Source organism: Solenopsis invicta, chromosome 5, assembly GCF_016802725.1.
Source record: "Solenopsis invicta isolate M01_SB chromosome 5, UNIL_Sinv_3.0, whole genome shotgun sequence".
NCBI lineage: Eukaryota > Metazoa > Arthropoda > Insecta > Hymenoptera > Formicidae > Solenopsis > Solenopsis invicta.
The window spans coordinates 13,518,702-13,543,947 of NC_052668.1; the positions used below are offsets into that span (position 1 = coordinate 13,518,702).

At 27.0% G+C, this 25,246-nt stretch overlaps 2 protein-coding genes across 4 annotated transcripts in view; one reads left to right on the forward strand and one right to left on the reverse strand.

Moving 5' to 3' along the window:
• Positions 1 to 25,246, forward strand: part of LOC105200038 (neuropeptide CCHamide-2 receptor) — a 106,489-nt gene that overhangs the window by 27,010 nt on the left and 54,233 nt on the right. The window lies entirely within an intron of this gene.
• Positions 1 to 25,246, reverse strand: part of LOC105200046 (neuropeptide CCHamide-1 receptor) — a 55,672-nt gene that overhangs the window by 15,366 nt on the left and 15,060 nt on the right. Inside the window, exon 1 of one of the 2 annotated variants that reach the window (XM_026132644.2) lies at positions 20,084 to 20,251. The exons of the other annotated variant lie outside the window; for it this stretch is intronic. The gene's annotated coding sequence lies outside the window, so the exon portion shown is untranslated. Of the gene's footprint in view, positions 1 to 20,083; positions 20,252 to 25,246 lie in introns of those variants that run through there. 2 annotated transcript variants of the gene reach the window in all.

Consider the following 25,246-nt stretch of genomic DNA (forward strand, 5'->3'; position numbering starts at 1 on the left):
TGTAAAGTATAAATCAGTATAAATAAACCAGGCGCATGTGTAGAGGATACTTGACATGAGATGTCTTTTCATAAAGTCATCAAAAGAATAAGAATTTTTTATGACAATTTTTCAACAATGTGGAGCAATATTGATGTGATATTAAAAGTCGATGTTTTTTCTTAGCAGTGCAATATACATATAAGATGTCCGAAATTCACAAATCAAAATATTTTAACAAGAAAGTTCTTGAAAAATTAAATAAAATTTTTTATTTTAAACAACACACTGAGAAAAATAATTGTATTAACAAAATTTGTATGATTGAGTATTTCTCGTGAAACCAAGCATAATTTCTAGTTATTATAATGGAACTCTGGTTATGTTATAATCAGAACGTTTGATATTTTGTTATAATTTTTACAAGATTTCTGATTCGTCCGTTTTGGAACAGACGTATTGGTTTATTCTACCAGATTTCTAAATGACGCAACAAAACTTTTTTTCCAGTTAATAGTTTTTTGGCTTAAAGCTAGTATTGCGTATATGCGTTCAATAATCGCGGACGATGTCTAAAGCGAAAGCTATTAAGCATCGAAAACGCACGTATATGTATTGTTTTCCTTGAATACGATATTAATATAAAAGCAAGAAATCCGCGACAGATATTAAATCAAAACATTCGCGTCTTTTGTATCGGTTCGTGGCATTGCCGTCAAGCGGATTAGCGGCTCTTTGTTCTCGCAATCGCTGATCGCCGATCGGGACCAAAATACGGGCGTATTCAAAAACGAAAACGAACTCATCGAAAATCGCTGAGTTCAGGCAGTCAGTTCTCAGTCGCGGTATCGAGCGCTTTGCGAATCAGACGATTCTGCGATACTATATGCGATCAATTTCGCACTTGGACTTGTCGTCATAGGCTTATGTCGTCATTGTCAGGCCTCATTGTGATTAAGCTTGTGTCGTCAACAAGTTCATATCTTAAATTTACTTGAGATCACGCGTTATAAACGAAATATGATTAAATCAATGTATAACGTTCAACATCGCATGTGTACGAGTTTATATTAGGCAAGCAAATACAGTTCTTGTGCACGATCAGACGTCGAAGTGTCCATTACTGGGAAGTGTTCCCTCGTCAAAATATACGAAAACTTAGTGCGAGAGTTTCACTCTTGCTACGAACTGAGCATTGTATCGAACAGCTAATCAATCAGAGATTACCTTTTGACAGTTATTTGTCATGCAATTGCCGCATAGGTACGCAACTGTTTAAACATAGTTTGTGATTGACAAGTTTAAAACTCTTATATTTTAAAAATTAGTATTTGAAATAAAAATTTACAAATAACTTTTTTACTTAATTTTTCATGTTTTTTGCTATAGTATTTTGATTCCCAAATTTCGGAACACTTTATATAACAGTATAATATAATTTATTTAATAAAACAAATTATTATTTATTTATGAAAAATAAGTTTTCATAAAAAGTTATAAAATTCAGAAAAATTAGAATTTAAGCTTTATCAATTTAGCTTTATCAAAAAGAAATGTTTGATGTTTTACACGTCTTTTTACTTTACAAATTGCTTCATAGAAATTATACGTATTATGGACGTGCATGTGTATGTATGTGTATGTTTTATAATATAATACAATATTAATTATTCTCAGCGATAAAAAAATTAAGGAGAATATTTAAATTATAGTTAAAAAATTTATTAAAGAGCAACAAAACGATTTTTTATAATATGTACATGACTGGAAAATTCAGATATTAAATCGTTATCATCTTTCTATCACAAGATAGTCTATTAAATTAATTATTGAAATAATAATCTGTAAGAAGTATTATATATAATAACTTTTTGTGACGTACAATTAAATGCGTTACCCTTTTGTAATAATAATTATTAAATACAGTACATTATCATTTCAATATTGCTTAAATTCTCTTCTCTCTTTCAATATATTTAAAAAAAAATAGTTTCTAAGGAAAGAGAATTAAAATACTTTTTTCTTTGATGGTGTTTCAGTCACATCACATTCTATGAAAAAAAATATAATCAGAGTTTTATATAATTAACGCAACTTTACTTTTTTACCTGCTGTTTTATATCTTTGCATATTATAAAAGGTATCTTTATGGACTTTATATTTTTGAAATTACTGCTGTAAAGCAGTAATTTGTTTCATTTCAGAAGTAACAAAAGCGTTATTAAGCGGAGATAGAATTCCAAGGAAGTTTTCATAAAATGTGACTCATTTAAAGTAGCGACAAGCATGATAGACTTCATACATAAATTAATGTTGACAAAAACAGCAATGGCGTATTCATAATCGGATCATATTCTCATTCTGCTTTCTCGTTCTCTCTTTCAAAGTAGATTTTCCACACTGCTTATCAGAATTGTCGCTGCTCGTTTATTGATTTATATTTCTGTGATAGACAAGGATGTTCATGCATTTATGAAGCCGTTACATAATGAGGACTTGCATAATCAGGGCTAAAAATTGAGATATAAAAGTGTCTATATTTAAGTAGTAGATTCAACCTCTATTAAAATAATGAAAAACTTTATTGTTCCTCTCATTTTGCACCTTTCTAAAAGAGTATGATTAAAAGTGTGTATAATTATAGAAATTTTAGCATTTGTGTAAAATCATAATACATTCCGTGATGACATAGTTTCTTTCTAAAACCGTGTTTTAAAATAAATATAAAATTGACATATGTAAATATGTATACATACACATGTACACATCTATTAAAATACGAGTATAAATACACGTATTTAAAAATGTGATAATTTTATCGTGAAGAAAAAGTTTAATTATTCTCTGTATACATATGTATGTATGTACACAAAAAATTTAAGTTTCTTTTTACTGACATTTGCACGTCTATCTTCACAATTCTAAAGCGAAATGCTTAAAATAATTAAGTTAAATGCGAGAGTTGTGTATTGCTATTAAAACTAATATCCGGCTCATTGTCACGAATATTATGAACGGTTTAATTAGAAACGTTCGCTTGATATAAAGAAAACCAACATAGAACCACGTGAATGAAGCAATAGACAGTACCACGTTATGTCTGCCATTGGCACAACGCGGTTTTAATAATTGCTCTCCAGCGGCAACCTCCATCGACGTTAATCTATTCGCATAGTAGCCAAGAGTACAGGTCAGGCATGTAAACTATTGGATGCGAATTTCTCTCTCGAGGGAGCTAGCGTAATCCCGCTGGCGTCTGCTCTCATGGGGCTATTACAAAATTACAAAAGTATCCGTTCTTGTTCGTCGTCATGCCTTGTATTATCTTGCAGCTTTTCTTTAAAATATATCCGCCCATACTTCGCAATATCACGTCGCAAACGATAAAAATTTCTCGCGATAAAAATGTTCACTGCCTCCTTATGTTCAAGCAATGTCAATTGATTAAAAGAACCATTTTTATAATAAGATATCAATGTGTAGACATGTATAGCTTAAATTTTCTGATATTTTCACGAGCTGTCTCGAAGCTTTTCAGTGGCTCAAAGCATATCCACTTTATTGCAGATTTAGGATGAAAATAGTTATTGAAGGTTATAGGAGCATACACATAATCCACGTGACGACAAAATTCCATAAAATATGTGTATAAAAGAAATTGAACTCAAAGTTTCATGTATTAAAAACATTTTGTAACTACATGCGTTTAAATGTCAGGAACAAAAATTTAATTACTTAAAAATTTTTAATTAATTAACACATTTTGAATAATCTAAATGCAGAAAATAATAGTGTCTTTAATATTGTAAATTTTTGTTACAAGAGGTCTTGGAAAACATTTAATATAAAATATTACGTATTTGTTAATTACTTTATGATATATCCATAATTTATTATAGATAAAAAAGTAAAGATATAAGATTCTTTAGAAAAATATATGTTTAACATGCTTGTTAATGGTTTTCTTCAAACTAAATTTTAATTTTTTGATTGAAGAGCTTATGACAAACGATGGTCATAAAAGAAATGTGCCGATTCTTGAAACTTTCAAACACATTTAAAAGTTTGGATAAATTTCGAGAAGTAAAATTATTGTTTTCAAATACAATTGTTAAATTATTATGATAATTATTAAAGATATTCAAAAATAAAAAGTATTTTTGTTGTTTTAATGTTTTACATAAAGTGTATTAATTTCTAATGAAATTGATTTCAAACGTATTTAAATATTTCAAATGTTTAAAAAAATCGATTTTTTTAAGATACTTAACATACAATTTTTTTAAAACAAAAAATAACATCTTTGTGCAAATTACTAACTTCATAATTTTTACATATGTATTTAATTTGATTAATTTTAACATGAAACATAATCCATTTATGCATTAAATGCGCAATCAAATTTAGGAATGAATCCAGAAACTCCATGAGAGAGTACTAAAACGCATTAAGGGCTTATAAGCTTTTCTAGTGTTCTGTCAATTTTGCTTTATATAACTTTGCATGCTGTTGTCCTTTCCGTAGTATATTCTGTTTACATCTAAATTTTACATTACCCTCTTACACAGTTAAAATTAAATGTAATTTATCTTCTATGTAAAAGATTAATTAAATGAAATATACTCCATGTAACATTTAAACAGGACTTTCTAATTACTTTATTGTAATATTTATAAATATTATGTAATATTATGTATTTATATAATATAAAAGCATTTTAAATATTGATATAACATTAAATTTAAAGAATTAAATTTATGCAATACAATTACAGAACAAATAGAAAAAAGATAAAATTATATTTATGTAAGAATGATAAAGTTTATAATCATTAGATATTATAATTAGTATTATTGATCAAATAAAGTGTTAAATTCTCCAGCTGTTATGTAATGAAAAATAATTGAAAAATAAAAACAAATTAAATATAAGATGTTTACTCGTATGTGAAAACACAACATAAAACAAAACGCCTTAGCTAGATCTTAATGCTGATATTTATTGTGTGATTTCATGAACCTTTTTGAAGTTCACGAAGTAGATAAAAAAGTAAAGATATAATAAAATTTTTTAAAAAGAATATGTCTCTTAAATTTAAATGATTGATATTTGGTTTTCTTCAAACAAAATTTTTATTTTTTGATTGAAGAGCTTGTGATAAATAATGCTCATAAAAGAGGTGAACCGATCCTCAAAACTTTTAAATACATTTCAAAAATAAAAAAATTGAAATTTAATTATTAAAAATGTTTGATCGTTTTATGTTTTTAATTTTATATAATATACATTTACATATTATCTTTAATATATATTAAATTTATATAACTTGTGTATCTCTTTGTAGAACTTTTATAATTTATAATAATCTTATACATAAATTTTATAGAGATAAAGATTAATTCAAATATTGATGTTTCCTCAATAAATGCAATGAACTTGTAAGATCGGCACTCGTATATATCAAGTGAAAGAAAAACAGCTTTAAGAAACCGTTTTACGTTGTATAAATACTTCTTTCTTTACCTTCGTTTCGATGATGCATTGTTGAATTTATTACTAAGTTTGGATGAAATAAAGTATTAATTTTATGGTGTTATATAAAATTAATTAAAATATACGTCACCCGAAAGAGGATTATTAATTCTTATAAATTTATCTTTTTTCATTTATTTTTATCTTAATGTTACGATTCTAATGCATATATTGAGGATATTACTATCAACTATGATAAAAAAATTGTGATTAAAATAAATAAAAAGACTTAATTATGCATTGAAAATTGCATTATAGTTAAATTACATTAAATTATAAAAAAAAATTATTTCCTATTATTTTATAAACTTTTTGCTTTAAAACAAAATTTTTATAGAAATTTAAATTATATAATTAACAACACGTAAAAAATTGCAATTTTCTAAATCGTAACTTTAGTGTTTTTTCTTTTTAAAATTTTATGTTGTTGGACAAATTTCTTACTCTTTTACTTAAATTCTACGTAACTTCTTAATTATACGGTTATAATAAAGGCATCAAACTACAGAATATCTCTAACAGCATATATCATAATCATAATCACTAATCGAATATCATGTTACCGTACATTCGTATGATATCAATACTCTAGAATATGATATTACGTATTGTTAGGGATGAGATACAAGTTATAAGTATTATTATAAAATCTTCAAGTATTGATTTTTATAAAATCTTTAAATTAATTTTAAATATTGATTTATTCTTCTTCGTAGTAAACTGAAAAAGTTTTATTTTATTTTATATAAAAGTAAGAAGGCTTTAGATAAGAATTACGTTCTGATGATGAATGATGCTTAATATGATTTTATGTATGATTTGTTAAATACTACTTTATTAACTTTTGATTGTTGAAGTAATTAACTTGTTTAAGTTACGCATATTTTAATGCGTTTCATAATTTTCCAACGCGGAAAAAATAATAATCTCATTATTACGGTGGTTTATATTTTCTCAGTTTAGACAAGCTATTTAAACATATCATGTGAGAAAACGAGCAGAACATAATTATCAGTAACTGTTATCATGTATTATTGTTATCATGTGCTCATTTAATCTTCTTATGCGTTTGTTATAAAAGATTAATTTTCTAAACACAGTTAATTTTTTTGTTTTTTTTTTCTCTCAAGTAAAGTTCTCTCACTAAAATTAATTAAGTAAATACTGCAATAAAAAACTGCTTAATTTCTAGGATATTCAAACAATTTAAATATATTATGCAATATTGTTAAAATAAAGTTGTTATTTTTAATTTTAACATAATTTAATAAGCGTGAAAAGATCGCTAATATTAATTATGTTTTCAAAAAATATTAGAATGATTTACACGTAGAGCATTTAAAGATTTATTTTAAACTTACTTGAAGTTTATATTTGAAAACGATTAAGATTATTTATCAACAATAAAATTGAAAAACTTGACTAAATTTATAATAAATTTATAAGTAAATAATTTCTTTTTAATTAAATATAATTTAAAGCACTTTAGATATTTTTTTTTTATTTTCAGAAAAGCATTTCAAAACAATATTGGCAGATTGGGAAGCAAAAAGTGTAAATTTCATATTGTAGATTGTTAAAATATTAAATATGTTTTTAATCTAAATAAATTAATAGTAGATAGTAAACAAAATATAGCATATATACTCGGATTTAAACTACTAAACTGTTTTTTTTTTCGGTATACTGTACATTTTGTTTCTTTAGTTTTCTAATTTTTTTTTCATGAATAATGCGTAATAACTGATAAAATAAGTAGAGATGTATTTGAAACTTATACCACGCTGTGAGAAAACCACAACAAATTAATTTAATGTTTAATATATGATGTTTGATAATTTTAATAAAAATACTTTTTCAGTGCTTCAATTCGTTTCGATATGATTTTTGTATTAATTTTATTGATTATATATTATATGACTACATATATATCTGGTAACAAATAATTACTCTACATTAAATTTAATATCACGAAATTATGTTTCTGCATAAAAATATAAAGTTTTTGAATTATGCTTTTGAAACTTCCACGGGGATTTTCTTCAAAAATCTAGCTAAGGCGTTTACGGGTTGTTTTTGTGTCTTGATTTATTAATACTAGCGTTTCATGAATATTGAAATTCACTTTATTTATGTTGCTTCTTGCTCTGATAAACTGCAATGTTCATGAAACGTTGGTATTAACGATGGACCAAGATACGGAGAGAATTAATAATTTTCAACACTTTTCAAATTTAATATTTTTAAAGTTTCTGAATCTCAAGTTTACGGCAGCTATCATTTTTATACGTTTTATTCTTGTATTTTTATTATAAGAAAAAGAATTTACTTGACTCTGATCTTATGTAGATTACCATCATCAAATAACATAAATATATATGTTGATTTAACGTTAGTATTTATTTGAAGCGTAAATGTAATCATGAAACTTATAATTGGGATAGTTTTCGTAAATGTGAGTATAAAGGTGTCAAGAATTAGCTTTTCAAACTAAAAGCTGTAACGTTTACAATATATGTGATACCTCCCACTAGAGATCAAAAATAAACCAATAAACTAATGGATTTTTGGTTTATTGCACAAAGTGATTCCGTCCTTTTTGTATTTGTTTAACAATCTATAAATTCTTAACTTAATAAATTAATCTATAAATATGCTAAAATTGGGAAATATATTGTACTACGCATTCTAAGCGCTTTGATTGAATATTGACGCATCCACCCACACATCACTGTTAAAATCACCTTAAACAAGAAATAAATTAATGATGCAAAGAGGAAAAAATTTTTTGCTTATTCTTTTGGTATTGGTACAAAACTGACTATAGTACAAATTAAAGTAAATAAAAATATACTATTTGCATAAAAAAATTGACATATACATAGCAAAGTAAATCATTCACATTTATTCTGCTTTTTTTAAATATTTCATTATTGGAAAATGCAACAAAGTCTGCATACATTTATTCTAAAGAGCAAATCATACGTAACGGACACTTTGATAGATCAGCGCTTTGCGCTGTGATGGATCTAATGCATAAATCAATTTCCATATTACCAAAATTCGCATTGCAAAATTAAAAAAAAGGATTGCATGGATTTTGAGACTTGATGAATCGCATATGAAATCAGAGTCGGTAATATAAAAGATCTGCATAATAACGCAATGATGCAACCGCAATAAATATGAGATAATATCGTTTAAATCTTCCCTTCCGTTTTTATTATTAAAAAAAATATTTGATTTCAAAATTCTATCGAGACATGCTTGTGTATTCAGATTGGGTCCCTGAATTCTACGTGACTGCAGAATCTATTTCGCGAATTCGAGAGAACCTATTGGAATATATCATGCATGTGAGTTACCAACTCAACTTCCGAACTTTTATTGAGAACTATCATTCGCGAATTCGGGCGCATTGTGCACTCATGTATAACTAACTGTTGAGCCAATATATCACTTTTGTAAAAGCAAGTAATTCGAAGTAGAACGAATGAAAGAGAGCAATTTAAAGTCAATTTAAAAATCGGAAACTAGAATATATTGAAATTAAGACGCAGTGACGTGACATTATTACACGAAAAATATTGCTATTTTATAGTATCAATAACGATTACCAAACATTGTTTCCGCAATAACACAATGCAGTCAGAAACGATAACTTTTCTTGCTGTTTATGATTAATAATAGCGAGTTTGTATTATTACAAATATGTTTAAACAAACGCATACTTTTCATTAATTTATACAATCAAAACTGTTCATTGTTTTTATTAGTTTTCTTTCAGCTTAAAGGAAAGATTTAAGCAAATACAAAATTGAGGTAACTCACTGTTTGCTTATTGAATTGCAAATACCGTCACGGATATTAATCGTAAATCGAATCAGAAGAAAAGCACCGAATATCCAACTATATTGCGTGCAGCGATGTCAGTTTATTTTCGTAATGTCAAAAATATGTATACCGCAACTCTTTATTACATGAAGCAAAAATGTTACGAATACAAAACACGTTCATCATGTTTTATCAAATTTTCAAGAACTGCTACACGGGAAAGACAGTAAACGAGCTTTTGCTGGACGCCATTTACATAAATTCAAAAGAACACTGAGATTTCTGTATGAATAGAAAGCTGATAGTACGAACTATTATGAATTCCAAGATAGTTCCGAGGATCTCTCAAAGTACCTTTAACGAGTTCTGATGATTATAAAGTAACATTCACTAACAATTTTTAGTAATGCTGTCCGTTATCCATTGATACATGATGCATTCTCGATATACCGATTTATAGAGAACACTATTGAAATAGAGATATTTTATTTCTTTTAGCTTTATAACAAATCCTGAATTGTGAGCAGCGCGTTTTATTTGTTACTGCGGAAAAATGTCACCTTTACATCTCTGTGAGTTAGTAAATTTCTACAATGACGGGAAGTTAACGTTAATTTCCTTAACTTAATTTCCTTTGTTAATTTCCAAATGTATTTTACGGCCTTCATAGATCCACAGGTTATATTACGTTGAGGAAAGTTACTCATACGGGCGTGCACAGTGATATTAAGATTCATAATTGAGACAAAGCGTTCCTCTTTCGCGTTCTAGACATTGCAGCGATTAGAAGCTAAATTGAAGCTGATGTGCAATCACTGTAAAATTAAATGTGTAAAAAATGAAAAAAACTGCACTTGAAACTCGACTTAATTATATGTTTTTATGTGTGTTTTTAAAGCAGAAACGCAAATATACGTAGACCACTTAAGTGTACTTGTTTAATCAGCTTTTGTGTAAGCTGCACTGTTTTCATAGAATAGCATTATTGCATCATATAATAGCGTTGTGTAGCAAATTACATGTAATTCTCATGTAATATGCTATATGCTATCATATGAGGATAATGAAGAAATAATGGGAATAAAAAAGCGTTATTTAGACAACGCTTCGTTTCATTTTAGTTCGTCCGAGTCAATTTCTTACGTTAATCTTTTGCATTTTTTATTTTGTTTTTACTTTTTACTGCATTTCAGTCTTTAGCATCAGCTTTTGGACGTGAAATTGATGTAGACAATAAACTGCTAACTGAACGAGAAACTTGATGCTATTCGCTCTCATTAGATTTTGTGTCGATATATCTTAGGGTTTCACCATCATGATCCTCGTTACTGTTATTGTCGTCATTAATTTCAACAACATCAAGGTCGTTCTCCTTGCTATACGACTTGCGACTTTTCGTACTGTATAGCGCAAAACTCATTTCTATGTCACATTGCTTTTTAGCAGAAGCAAATCAATATACATTTTTTTTATAATAATAAAAAACTTTAGCTTGAAAAACTTTAAAAATATTAAAATATATTAAAGATAATAATAATAATAATATATATTTGATTATATAACTTTGTACTAGGTTGAGGCAAAAAATTTATCATTTTTCTATTCTGAAATTTATATCAAATAAAGCTAGAAACCGAAAATTTCTGAAAAAAGATTGAAACATTTTTCCCTAGATGAAAAATAAAGTGAATACTGAAGCTCGTAGCGACAATCTCGTTTCAATTTTGCCGAGATATATTGCCGAAATTATTTTTGCAGGTTTATTTGACAAATAAACCTATTGCACTTATTGCATTTTATTTACGGTTTTCTTTTGATCGTGTATTATATGCTATTTTCGAATTTTGGTGTACATCTCAACATCCACGAACGTAACAGCTATTTGCTTTAACTAAATTTCATCACACATTTTCGCCCAAAGCAATTTGGTTGCGTCATGTTGGTGGTAAGAGGATAGCGACTGATAAGAGCACATCATAGCATTAACCTTCGAACTTTTTACTTAGGATCAATCTATTATCCGATAGTTACATCCATAAATAGAAGCTACATTTAAAGTTTTATCACGCGTTGGTGGTACATGCTGCTAAATTGCAACGCAAAGTTTTGTAACAGTGGGTAAGACGAAGGAGGTGCGACTGCGGTGTTACGAGTTTCCGATTTGAATGTGAGTATACATCGGTGAAAGTTCTAGCGGTAAATTGGCACCGCTCTCATAGGGATTAACGTAGAAATTCGTTCGACGCGCTCCCTTGATCTTCCTGAAATATTCAAGGAACACGAACGCGCCACCGGTTGTTTGAAAGATTAAGTATCACACTATTTTCACGCCAAAATATTAATGAAACGAAACTGGAACAGGTTTCTAAAGTAGCGCATGTTGCCGAAATTGTTCCCGAATTTATAAAAATTATAGCGCTCAATCTTAATTGGATATAAATGACGCTAAAAATGTATGAAATTAACGTATCTCTGTTGAAGTGCGTCAGTCCGCATACCACACATCGTACGTTTTTTAAAAACATTCGCATTATTTTCGTAAATTAATGATAGCTTTGTTCTGTTACATAAATATCTCGCAGGTGAGTCATGATACAAATGCATTTGGCTTTTTAATTAATCGTATAATCGTATATTCCGTATTCATTGTGCTTCACGTCCGTTACGATCGACCGATAAATACTCTAAATTGCTTCACGTTGCGAGGATATACGTAACCTGCATAACATTTAACTAACGTGTACACATATGCGTATGAAGCACATTAGTAAATGTGAGCCTTATTTTCATAATCATATTATACACAATTTTCCGATGTTTAACTCGGATACAAGTAATTAAAGTAGAAAAGAGGAAACACTTTAATATTATAATAAGTTTGATATTAACTAATTTGAAAATAATGAAACATGTTTTGTTACTGCCCAGACGTTTAATGAACTGTGACAAAGATAAGCTGAGGAAGGAAAAAACATTATTAAGACTTGCACTATAGATTTAAGAAAACAAAATGATCTAGAATAACTCTGTAATTGTTAAATATTGTGAAATTTTTTAATGTACAATTGAGAAGGGATCAACATTATTCTTGAACAAATAATGTTATATTCGATTGAGCTTACCGCAATTTGTACGAAGTACATCAAATGACAGAAACTTAAACGCACCCCTGAGTATTGCACAACAAGAAATAGAACTTGCGTACAGTATCGAAGAGAGATTGTTGTTATGGAAACGCCTCGAGAAAACCTCCCCTATGCACGGAATGCTTTGTAGAAATCTTGCAATTTAGAGCCGATTTTACTTCCGCGGAAACTTAGCGTTATTATTTATTTCCAATTATAGTGTTCTAACAAATGCCATTTTAATTAAACTGCCTCGACTTAAAGGGAAAGTTTGAACAGGCATATTGTGCAGAGAATACATATTCAATGTAATCGTTTATGAGTTATCTAATTATTCGTACAGACGCGTCTCGCATGCGTGACATTTTACTCTTTTTTTATGCAGTTTTTGAAAAAGTTAATAGTGTCTGCATGCAGAAATTGACGCACAGACATACGAACAACAATAGGTTTGATTGCACTGTCGAACGGAAATTTACAGAGAGGTTGAGTACGAACGTGATCTTACTAGTTTGTTTAAAAATGCACGAACTGTCGCACTTTTATTCCGTGCTATCGAGTCTCATGCTTGAATATGCAATTTTGTTTTATAAAAGGTAGTACAAGAAAAATTGAAATTTACTTTTTTAATAACATCAGGAATGTCTTCTTTATGCTATTTGAATGTAAAGAATTGTGAAATGCTTTATTTTCATTTTTATTAGAAATTTCAAAAGAATTTTGCATTCTAATATTAAATATTTTTAAAGGAAATTTTATTTATTGTTAGATTTATTATCTATATAGTATAATTAAATAAAAAGTAAAATTAAATTAAAGTAATTTTGCCTAGCGAAGCTAATAAGGAAAGGATTTGACGTATAAATACAATTTTTATGAACTAAATTTTTGCAAAAAGGAAAGTTTTGTAAAGTAAAAATCTAATGTTGTTATATACATAACTCTATTTTTAAATTAAATTCTATTAGACGAGGTTGGACGTTATGTTATTATAATATGTTTCAATTACTAAAATATCTTAATAATAATATGTATAATTATTAGGGAGGATATGTATAATTATAAACATATATGAAATTTTTTTCGATTATATTGTAAAAATATAATACAACTAATTTAATTAAAAAAACTTAATAGAAATAATTAGTAAATCTTTGTCATGCAAAAAACAGATTGCGCTGAAAGATTTTCCTTAATTTTCTTTGTTGACATTATATTCTTCTTTATAAATTATGCAAAAAGATAATTAGTTGAACATACATAATGAGAAGAAACGCGATACTGACTGAAATAATGAGAATAGTGTCTTTGCCGCAAATGTATCAACTTACTCTATCTCCATTATAATTCTCAATTAACCGTAGATTGCTAAGCAGAGGCCTTGAACTAGTTGCGGGATAAGCATTGTGCTAAATATTTGTTTAATAGATAATTTTTTAAAATTGCTTTTTAATCTATAATAATTTAAAAAATAAAAGAATAAAAGTGTTTAAAACTTATTTAAATATTTAATAAAAAGCAGTAAATTTTAAAATTATTAGCGTAGACTAAAAAAAAATGCTATAATATAAATACTGTAATATGAAAACGTAGTTCGATTCAATTAAACATCTAATCACGGACTGTCGCAAAAGTAAATAGTTGATTTTTCTAAATTTTATTCATTCATCTATATTATTTGTTATTATCTTTACTTTTAATTTTTTTGTTTCATTATTGCTGTTATTGAATTAACAAAATATTTTAAATTAGATCAATGCTGATGATTCAATAGTATTTTTTTCTATATGTACAATGGGCGTAAATAATAAAATATAAATGATAATACATGTAGATATTATAAGAAAACGAATACGTGATTTTCTATTTCGATTGATAATCCATTAATAAAAATTTTGTTGTCTCTGATGGTTCACTGAATAAATTAAAAATTTAGAGGAATAATATATTTATGGCTGTTCAATTTTAATAAATTCTGCTTAAATACATTTTAATGATATATTAAAAATCATGATTGAAAAATTTTACTTTTTACTTATATCTTTGTTAATTTTGATATTGATGAGTGCACAAGCGTAATTGATCGTGTAATATGCACAGATGTTTTAATTACATTAATAATTGCGTTCAGTTAACTATGAACAAATCAAATAAATTAATTAAATTAACATATAGAATCGCTATTTGGTGACGAAATTGCGATATCTCTTTATCAATTGTGAGAATAAAAATGTTTGGAAATTAAAATGTAATGTTAAACGATGATATTAAGCTTCTGCAACAGCATCATAACTTCAGCTCGTTTAATTGTATATTTAGATACAAGCCTCTGCAACAGAATCGTTGACACGCAAAGCACGTTTAATGACAGAACAAGATTCAACAAATATAAACTTAAATGGCCCATATCCGACTTGAAACGAATGTAAATTAATTAAAAGATTCTTTATATGCAGTATTTTTATCTGTTGCAAGGAAATCTGGCATTCTGTATATATTGTGAAAACAAGCTGGAATTATATGGACAAGACTCCCACCTCAACGAAAAATTTCTGTCGACAGGTTTTCAATCTTTCCAGCCATTAAAACGCAGTAGACAAATATTTAATAGGCAAATGAATCTGTGGAAATAGTGGCGATTATTACACACTGTAACATTTGTTTAACATATCTGTTACATTACTTTCATTTTTAATTGTTTTTATAAATTTATATTTTTACATAAATATTGCGAAAATATTAGTATAGTATTTTCAGTGTGTAAAAGTAGCCGCATCTCTCTCTTCTTCTTTAAAGACTTAGACGAAATTTTTTTTTAACTTGCCGAAATATCAGTTAAAATTTTTTTATAACTTGCCGAAATGTCAGTCGAATTTTTTTTATAACTTGCCGAAATGTCAGTTTTCGTTCATGTGAAACTTTTTTTATTCGATTTTATTCGTATTTTCTATTCTAGTTCACATTTTGTTGAAACGCGCTGACGTTTCTCTCCTGGTACATAAACACGATATCGAAACTGTCATACTGTTAGAATGTAGTACACTAGAAACAAGATTTTTCTTGTGAACTTGGTTCTCTACGTATTACATGAATAACACGTCAATTATCTTTTCGACAATCTTGCAGTAGTGTATAAACGTTTTGAGCAATAACACGCTGAAATCGTGCATGGAAAACCGCAGAAACAATCAAATAATGAATCGGTACGATTCGATGTGATTCACGTGATACATTGGCTATAAAATTTAATACTTATAATTTCTCATTTTCTTAACAATGATATTAACGATTGATATTCTTTGTGTACATTATGAAAACTAAGTTATTTGTGATCGATAAAATAAATTTATATAGAATAACATGGTTTTTTATATATGTTTATAAATGTATTACAATTTTAAATAAATTTTAAATAAACATGTACGTATACATATATCTTATTATAACAGATTATATTACATTATATTACTTATATATATTACTCGTAAGTCCGTTATTAAACAAGAGATTAGTTATAGGCTTGTTAGCGGTCAAGGAGAACCGAGAAATCAGAGAAAAGTCTTGGGATTTAAAAATGGTCAGGGAAAACTGGAAAAATTGAGAAAAATAAGAGAATTAAAAAATTTACTTCTAATTTAAGATAAAATTAAATTAATGTAAATCGATTTTATATAGATTTTCAAATTTTTTTAAAAATTATTAAATATAATTTTTAAAATTATTTAACGAAACATTGTAAATATTTTTTATGGTTTCTAAGTTTTGCAGTGAACGATTTGCAGAAAGCCATTAAGAAACATAATTAAAAAAAAGAAAACTAATATCTTAACTTTTCCTTATGTATATTAACGATGGTTTCATAAACCACTCACAGCAAAAGAACTCCGCAGAATCTTTATAGGAAATGGCTTTAGGCTAATTTTTTTTTAAATTTGATATGTTGTAGTTCTCAACACGTAGAACAAAAATGTCCACGGCCTCAAGGTCCGATCACGGATAGTTTTCGAGCTACAGCACTCCAAAGTTGGACTTTTCGCTGCAATAATTGAAAAGTCTAACTTTGGAGTACTGTATCTCGAAAACTACCCGTGATCGGACCTTGGGGCTATGGACACTTTTGTTCTACGTGTTGAGAACTACAACCTATCAAATTTAAAAAAAAATTAGCCAAAAGCCATTTTCCATAAGGATTCTACAGGGTCCTTTAAAAACTTGTACAAAATGTTTACAAAATGCTTCAGTAATCATTTTTTGAATGCAAACCAGTATTTGATAAGTAATGTGACATAATTGAAAAATAGTTAAAGTCTCGAATCTTATTTAAAAAGAAGTTTTGTTAATGAACTTAAGAAGTATAAAAGAGAGAAGGAAAAAAAAGATTATTTTACAAGAGCTGTTCTTAATAATAACTCTGCTTCTAATAAACTTTAAATATTGATGAAGAAAATATTAAATCACGGAAATATTAATTATTACTTAAATAATATTTCACGGAAATGCATTTATTAAGAGAGTTTTCAATAAATAAGAAAATTGAAATATAAAATCAAATTAATCAATCAATTGTTGCATAAAAAAATATATAATGCAGTCCAAACTGTAAGTGATTTTGTTTAAATAAAGTTAACATTAATAAAATGATAATTAAATGGCAAAATTCTTATCAGGAATATTTCAAAGTATTAAAGGAGCAAAAAAGATAATAGAGATAAAAAAGAGAGATTTAAGAAAAAAAGGTTATGAAATGAAATAAAGGAATAAAAATAAACTGTAAATTATGACAAGATTTAAGATATTTCAGAAATAGATGAAGAGATAAGTGCTTTTCTCTCAAAAGCACATTGAGGTTTGAAAGATAATTGCTAATCCCAAAAATGTAATAAAGTTTTAGCCTTATAAATGCTTTAAAAATGCGTCAAAAATGTTGCGACTAAAGTTTTACTTTATACTATCATTTTTTATATATTTTTTAAAACATTTTGTTTGTAATTAATAAATAAGTTGTAATACTTTCCTTAAATTTTTATTAAGTGTTCCTTTTTGGCTTTAGTTAAAAAATTTTTTTTAAAAGAGACCAAGAAAAATGAGGGAACACTTTTTTCTTTTACTAACAATTCTGTAACTATTAATAAAATAATCGTTAACATATAAATCAATATGCAATTATAAGTGCTTAATTATTTAAATAAAAGGAAATAGATACATCAAGAAATTTTAGAATTATTATTTTTTAGTTTGTTTATTTGTATTAATAATACCAAAATATTAGACTTAGTTTAAAGAATTTGTATGCTATAATTTCTCTTCATAATATAATGTAGATCGATAAAGTCAAACATATATTTCTTTTGTATGTACGTACAATGAATATACATACATTCTTTATACATATCAAATATACGTATACAAATCTCTTTATAAAGACACGGAATGTAGAAGGATCCAGGTTCAATCCTGGTCAATTTAATATTTTTTGCAATAAATTTTGTACAATTATTGGAATAAGGAGGAAGAAGGGTCGTAAAGATGCTGGTAAGCATCAAAATTATTGAATTGATTAGCAATTTAATTTTCGCGATATTGCATTTCTGGATTCTTCGTAAAGCTGTGTTTTAAGTCCGGCAACAATGCGGCGTGTAGTTTAGGGAATCTTGTAAATATTTTTAAATTCATCTAGAAAATTATTGAGCAGTACAATTTGCTTTCAATTGATAGGTATAGTCATTCTTATTATTTAAATGTGTTGATACACTTTTTGGTCATATTAAGAATTTATTTATCTTCATAATGCATTTAAGTTGATGTACGCATAATTATAAAATTATTTTATGGAGCAAATAAAATACGAGATATTAGTGGATTAATGTAATGTGTTTTACTACGCAGGATTTACATGAAAAAGTCTTATAAAATATTTCAAGTGATTAATAAAATTACTCATGAATGTGGGCGATTGCAAATTTTGTTCGATGTGTTTGATATTTTATGAATAAATGTAAATGTCAAACACTGATAGTATTTAAATGCTACAACTATACATATCGCTTTTTGAGCGGCATATAACATACACTCTGTAACTATGTATTCGTGTGACATATGCAGAAAATGGACATACTTTATTGTCATGTAAATGTAGCAGTATTTGAATTTGCAAAATTTAACACACGATTTATCAACAGTATTTTACAATTGCACATTATTTATGTAACTAGATTAAGCCTAGTATTAAGTTGTTCTATACATGAATTTTTTCAAATAAAATAAAGGAAAAAAAAGTAGAAACTTGATGCTGCTTATAACAACAAAAAATAAATAAATAAATTTAGCTATTACATTTATTTTATGCCTTACACGACTAATACAAAGTTAATTTTGTATTGTTTCGGAATCTGGTTATTACATTTTCCATAATGCAAGTTATATATGAGTTAAAAATCTTAATATTAGAATAGAAAAGAGAGAGAGAGTTATATATGAGTTAAAAATCTTAATATTAGAATAGAAAAGAGAGAGAGAGAAAGAGAGAGATCATTAATAGATAACCTTTATTCTTTATTTCAGTTATTATAAAAAAAGTAGCACGTTTAGGGGTATATAAAAATTAATTACAAAGATTTATCATATTACATGTCTTTGATATTAAATATTTAATGTTGAGCACGATTACTCTTAAACCAGAGATAACAAAATCAATACTAAATTGATTAAACTATTTGTAAATGAAAGAAGGAAGTTTGGAAAACGGAAGCTATTCCATTCTATTCATGCATATTCATGTAGGACAACTATTTAAACATATTGAATTTACGACTGAATGGATAGTAGAGATGCGCGACAAACACCCACGAAGTGAATAGTGAATAAATCGTGCATAAATCCATTTTAATGACAAAAGTTCATATTGCTGAAATCTCTACCATAAAAATTTCACAAACGCATATATTGAGAAGCGACGAGACATATATGTATCGTTTTATATCGAACTGCGCGTTTTATTTTATACAAAAAATTTATACAAATGTATAAGCAACAATAAACTTAATTTGATGATTACAACGCCAGATAAATGCCGAATTTTTTTATGTATTTGAGATAAATTATTTTTTATTTTATTTTTTTTATTATTTCTACTGAGTGCATTATTGTGCAATTTGAACTTCTCATACAGAGTTTTAACTTCTTTTATGGATGTTCCAAGTTTGAAATTAGTCAATACGTTACGATGCACAAAATGGGTAATATTTGTTAATCGCACCACACATTCTTCGTACTTCCTGCGAACTTTACTTCGTGAACTTTAAACGATCGACTTTATTCCGTCGTAAAGTTCATTGGTAGCGCGTGAACAGAAATTTCAATCTGTGTAAAAAAAAGATGAGTTTCTTTAAAGTTAATTGTGCTCAAAGCCGATATAATTTCAGTAAACTCAGACGTCGATGTTATTAACATGAAAGCAACCTTTATTTTACGTAACAAAACGCGACAATTCACATAACATATTCTCGTGGCAAAATCTCCGATTTTTAAAATCCTAAATGTTGAACTCACTGTAAAAATATCTATTTCATAATGCGTTTTGTCTTTCAAAAATGCATTAGCTAGCGCGTACTTACTGATTGATGTTCGCGATCGGAGTCTAAAATAGAACAAAACAGAGAGAGCAATGAGATTGGAAGCAGAGAGGAACCGCGTCGGTCCGGCACCGCGACGCTACTGGCGACGGCGGCTTCATCCACACGAGAACGAACGTATCGTCCGCCCTGTGCGATCCACCACCACTTACCCCCGGGACAGAGAAACAACCCTTACCCAATCCTTTACTCTCTTTCTCTTTCGCTTTCGCTTTACGCAAAGTACAGATAGAGAAATCCTTTATCTGAACCACAATATCCTGTCCACTACGACTTTGAAGTCATCGAAGCGCACTATACGACGTCCGGTATAAGAATCAATATTGGTGCACCAAAGTGAACATCGTTTATTATCGCAAAGCTTAACTTAGACTTGGAATTTTATTTGAAAAGCTAAGAAATATGAACACGCAATCTAGACTTGTCAGTTTTTTCTTATACCGTATAACAGCACGCTGATCTCAACTTTTCTATTAAGGAATTAAGATATCGAAGAACGCACACTTTTGTTAACATCCAGTTTTATTTTTTTAGGTATATTTTTAGAAAATATGTCATCTTTTTATAAAACAAAATTCTGTATCAAAGCTAAAATAAAGAAATTATAAGAAGATACTAAAAAATTTAATACAAATAAAAATTATTACGTAAAGGAAGAAATTATTTAATTTCTTTGTTTTATGAAATTTGAGTTTTATATGCAATTATTTTATAATATATTAACAATAATAAGATTAGGACTGATGAAAATGCCAAACTTAAAGGTGAGAACGCCAATATCGATTTTGCAGTGGTTTGCGGGAAATATTGGTATATATCTGATAATAATTTTTGTGTGAATTTTTTTTACAATCTCCAGCTCACGTAAACTTCATGCATGCCGCATATTTGTCGGATCTCGGAAGACACAACAGTACATGTTATGTACGTATATTATATAACATAAAAATTTTAATAATTTTAATTTTTATTACAATTTTATTATAACACATATTTATTTAAACTTTTATATGCAAAGTTTCGTTGGTATAAAATAATTATTAAAAACGCATTTTCACCAATTAAAATTAGATTAATTAAATTTTATATTAAACAAAGGAGATTTTATTTAACGAGACTTTAATTTGAAACATTAAATGTTTTCTACTTTTCTTTCTTAGAAAGCTTATAAACTGATTTTGTTTTTATCGACTTTCATTATACAAAAAGTCAGCTTGCCAACAGTTATTTTAATACATTTATCAGCTCAAGGAAAAAGCAAATTAATGTTGTGATTGAAAGCGCGTGCATTCAATCATGGTATTCAAATGAGTTAAAAGTACTATTATTATGCGTATCAACAAAGTGTCATAATGAGTATTACATATATGGTGCTTAATGGAAAGATTATAATATACGACAATAGAATCAAATTGATAAAAGGACACATTATTGATAAGAGAACAAGTGCATACGCGGTTTATTATTAATTTTGAATTAAATGAATTAAATATGTATTGATTTCAACGTATAATTAGTTTGTATAATAATAGTTACTTATTAATAATTATTATAGTGCTGTAATTTATCTTGATATAATTATATTTAGTTATAGATAGTTATAAAATAATGTATAAGTACTGTGCGTTGTTATCTCAAATTTTATTTTAATTTTCCTTCTATTTATGGCTAGCATACGTAAAGTATATTTTTAATAATATGTAAATTTATTGTCCTAATAATAATATATAATAATATTTTGCTTATCTATCTCTGATTTATTATCTACATCTGATACCATTTACATCTATAGTAATATAATTACAGAAAATTAAACTTCTATTCTGTTCTATTTATTTGTTTAAATTTGCGATTAACATGATTATAATAGCAAATTAATTAACAAAGCATGGTATGTTATTCCTGATAGAAAATCTATTGGGAGCTTAAGTTGTTTCAGTGGAATGTTTTGAAAATCAATACATTCATAAACATTATGCTGTACCTCGATGAATAGCATACATATTCATGCAATGATAAAGAAGATGGTATACGAAAAGAAGAGTTTTATTAAAATATCTAATAATTTAGCTAGCTACAGATCTAAAAATAGTTTTGTTAGATTATTAAAATAATTATGTAAGAGGCTCATGCTGTGATTGCGAGAATCAAACATTTGCAGTATTGCTTACGTGCTTTCCATATATGCTTGTAATAAAATTTTCTAATTTTTTTATAAAAATATATAAATAGTAATATATAATTACAGAATTTATCCAATTATTTGTAATCGGAGACACGCTACTAAATTAAGCGTTTTATCCCGAATTTAACAATTCTAATACTGTGCTAATTCGCGTCAGACCGAAATTTGTGCAGAATGTCAAACTGTCATTATACTATTCCGTTAATTAAAAGAATAGTTTATTAATTAATTACGTTGTGGATCAACAAATTGTTAAGATCGATAGATTTAGAATAAAACGCTTAATCCGGTAATGTGTCCCGATTGCAGATGATCGGTACATTCTGTAGATAAACAGTAGTCTATGAAAATTACATTAGTATCAAATAATATAAAGCTATAATATTAAATATGAATAAATATAAACATATAAGATTATATCTTTTTATAATTTTATTTTATTACAATTTAGTTTTAAAAAAAGGAGAGAGAAAAAGAAGAAAAAACAGAAAAAGAAATATTATAGTTTAATTAACAATTTTTTTAATTATTATTTTAATACATTAGAAAAAAGATAAATACCACGATATTGCGCATAATTTGTTGGAAAGAAGATATTTATATTCCTGTAGCATCACTTTTTTTCTTATGACATATTCTCATTACACAATTTCTCTATCTTGTCATGGCATTTTCCATTATAGATATGATGTGAAGTAATTTGTTTTAAGTTTGATTTTTCTGCGACAGTACTCGAAAGCATTATATGAAGTTACTTGTTTATAAATACGTTTGTAAACAAGAACGTTTATTTTACAATATGGTACAATTTAAACGAGCAATTTACGCCTTTTTGAAAACACGTATGTTTTCGCATCGAACGTGTACATTCGCAAAAATAAATTAAAAGTTTATTTTAACCTGTGAGTTGGTACAATCTCACGATAATGCACGACAAATTAAAATTTATATCTGCACTCGTGCAAAACAATATGAAAATATAATCATGTGTTACCTCAAACTATTTGGCATGCGTTAACAATATTACAATGTTGTATACCGTGTAAACATATAACACGTTCGTACACGTTGGCACGTCAACAATACGATTTCTCAAGCGCTATTTATGCGAAAGCAAGAGTAATAATTGTTCCATTCATTGTATTGTCTGATAGTAACAAGAGATAAAAAATGTTTCATTATCCAGAGTGCTATTTTTCTTTGATAACAATAGACAACACTTTTCTAGGAAGTATCTTGCATTGATTACGCAATTTTATTTTACTATATACTTATAGTGACCATCCGTCCTTTATTTCAAAGGACAGTCCTTTATTTCAAAGGACAGTCCTTTATTTCAAGTAGCTGTCCTTTAAATTTATTCATTTCTTGAAAACTTAATTTTGTCCTTTTTTTTAAAATTGCATTCTTTATATTACAATTTTGTTCTTTATTTACAAAATTACAGTCTTAATTTGAACACAGTTTGTCTCAAAAAAGAAAAAGTGAAGTTAATTCTGATACATTAAATTGCTATTGGCACTTCTGCGAATTTATTCGATTAATTTAACTAGAGGTTGTTGAAAGAAAAAAATGTTTCAAAAATTATAAAATTTTGTTTATATTTTCCTGACTCAAACGTTCCTACTAAGGGAATGTTATCAATAATAAATAATATTTGGAGTAGAGAAAAAACCCAACTTAAAGTTGACACTCTTGAAGCTGGTATTATTTATACAAAATGCAATTATAAAATTGTTTAGAATTTCATGATTTTGTAAAACAATTATCATCATTCTTTAAAACAAATACATTTTTTATATATATTATAAACTTATTATTATTGTTAAAAAATATATATGTATAAATATTATTGTTAAAAATGTATAAAATATACATATATACGTAAAAATAATTTTTCTTATATAAATTATATTTTATTTAAATTATATTTTTAGTTAAAATTCAGATTGGATTTTCACTTTTTTTGTTATTTCGAACCTATTTCAAATTTAAAGGATTTATTCCAATGCAATCAAACCAGCTTAAAATTATTAAAAAATTACAAAGTGCCTTATTTTGATATACAATACAAGAAAATTTTGAAATGCTTCAATTTCTAACTACCATAAAATAGTTTAGAAACATTAGGAATAAACCCTTAAAATTTTGTCCTTTATTTTCTCGAAGAAAATATGGTCACCGTATATATACTGTATTAAGAAACGTAGATTTAATATTATCTCTTTTTGGAAACATTTGGAATTTTCTCTCGAGATATGGTATATTATATTGCAATATAATATTAATATATATATATATTACTACTTTATATATTTTTTTAGATATTGATATCTTACGCATTTCTTTTCTTTGAATTATTAAGAATAAGTGAGTAAATGTTTACTATCTCATCTCCCCCCTCTCGCCTGAAAAATGTTTGGCATAGAAAACAGGCTTAATGTATTGCTGGTCTCAGTTCCTGCATATCTTTTGCCTTGAAAATTCACCTTGAGACACGGATGATCCATTTTGCAGAGTGCATTACTTTTTCTGCATTAAAAAATTTTTATTTCTTCCTTATTTTTAACTAATCTTTTATATTGCAAGAATTTCATAAATTATTTAAAATATTGGAATTTTAATTTAAATTAGAATTTAAAAAAATTTTTAATTATTTTTATTTTTTTGAAAAATATTTTTTTTTTTATTAATTGTAAGTTCTTCTAATACAATATTGATAATAAAATGCAATATTTAAATTATAAATGTAATATATTTTTAATTTATACTCATTTATGCATATTAAGAAACATTATTTTTAAATTATTAAATAATTATTAAATAATTCAATTTTTTGGATAGCCAACACTTAAACTGTTTCTTATTATTTGAAGTGTCAAGATAAGAAAAGAAAGTATTTTTTCTTAAATTATTTTGGTTTCAAAATTAATAAATATAAGATATTATTATATTCATTT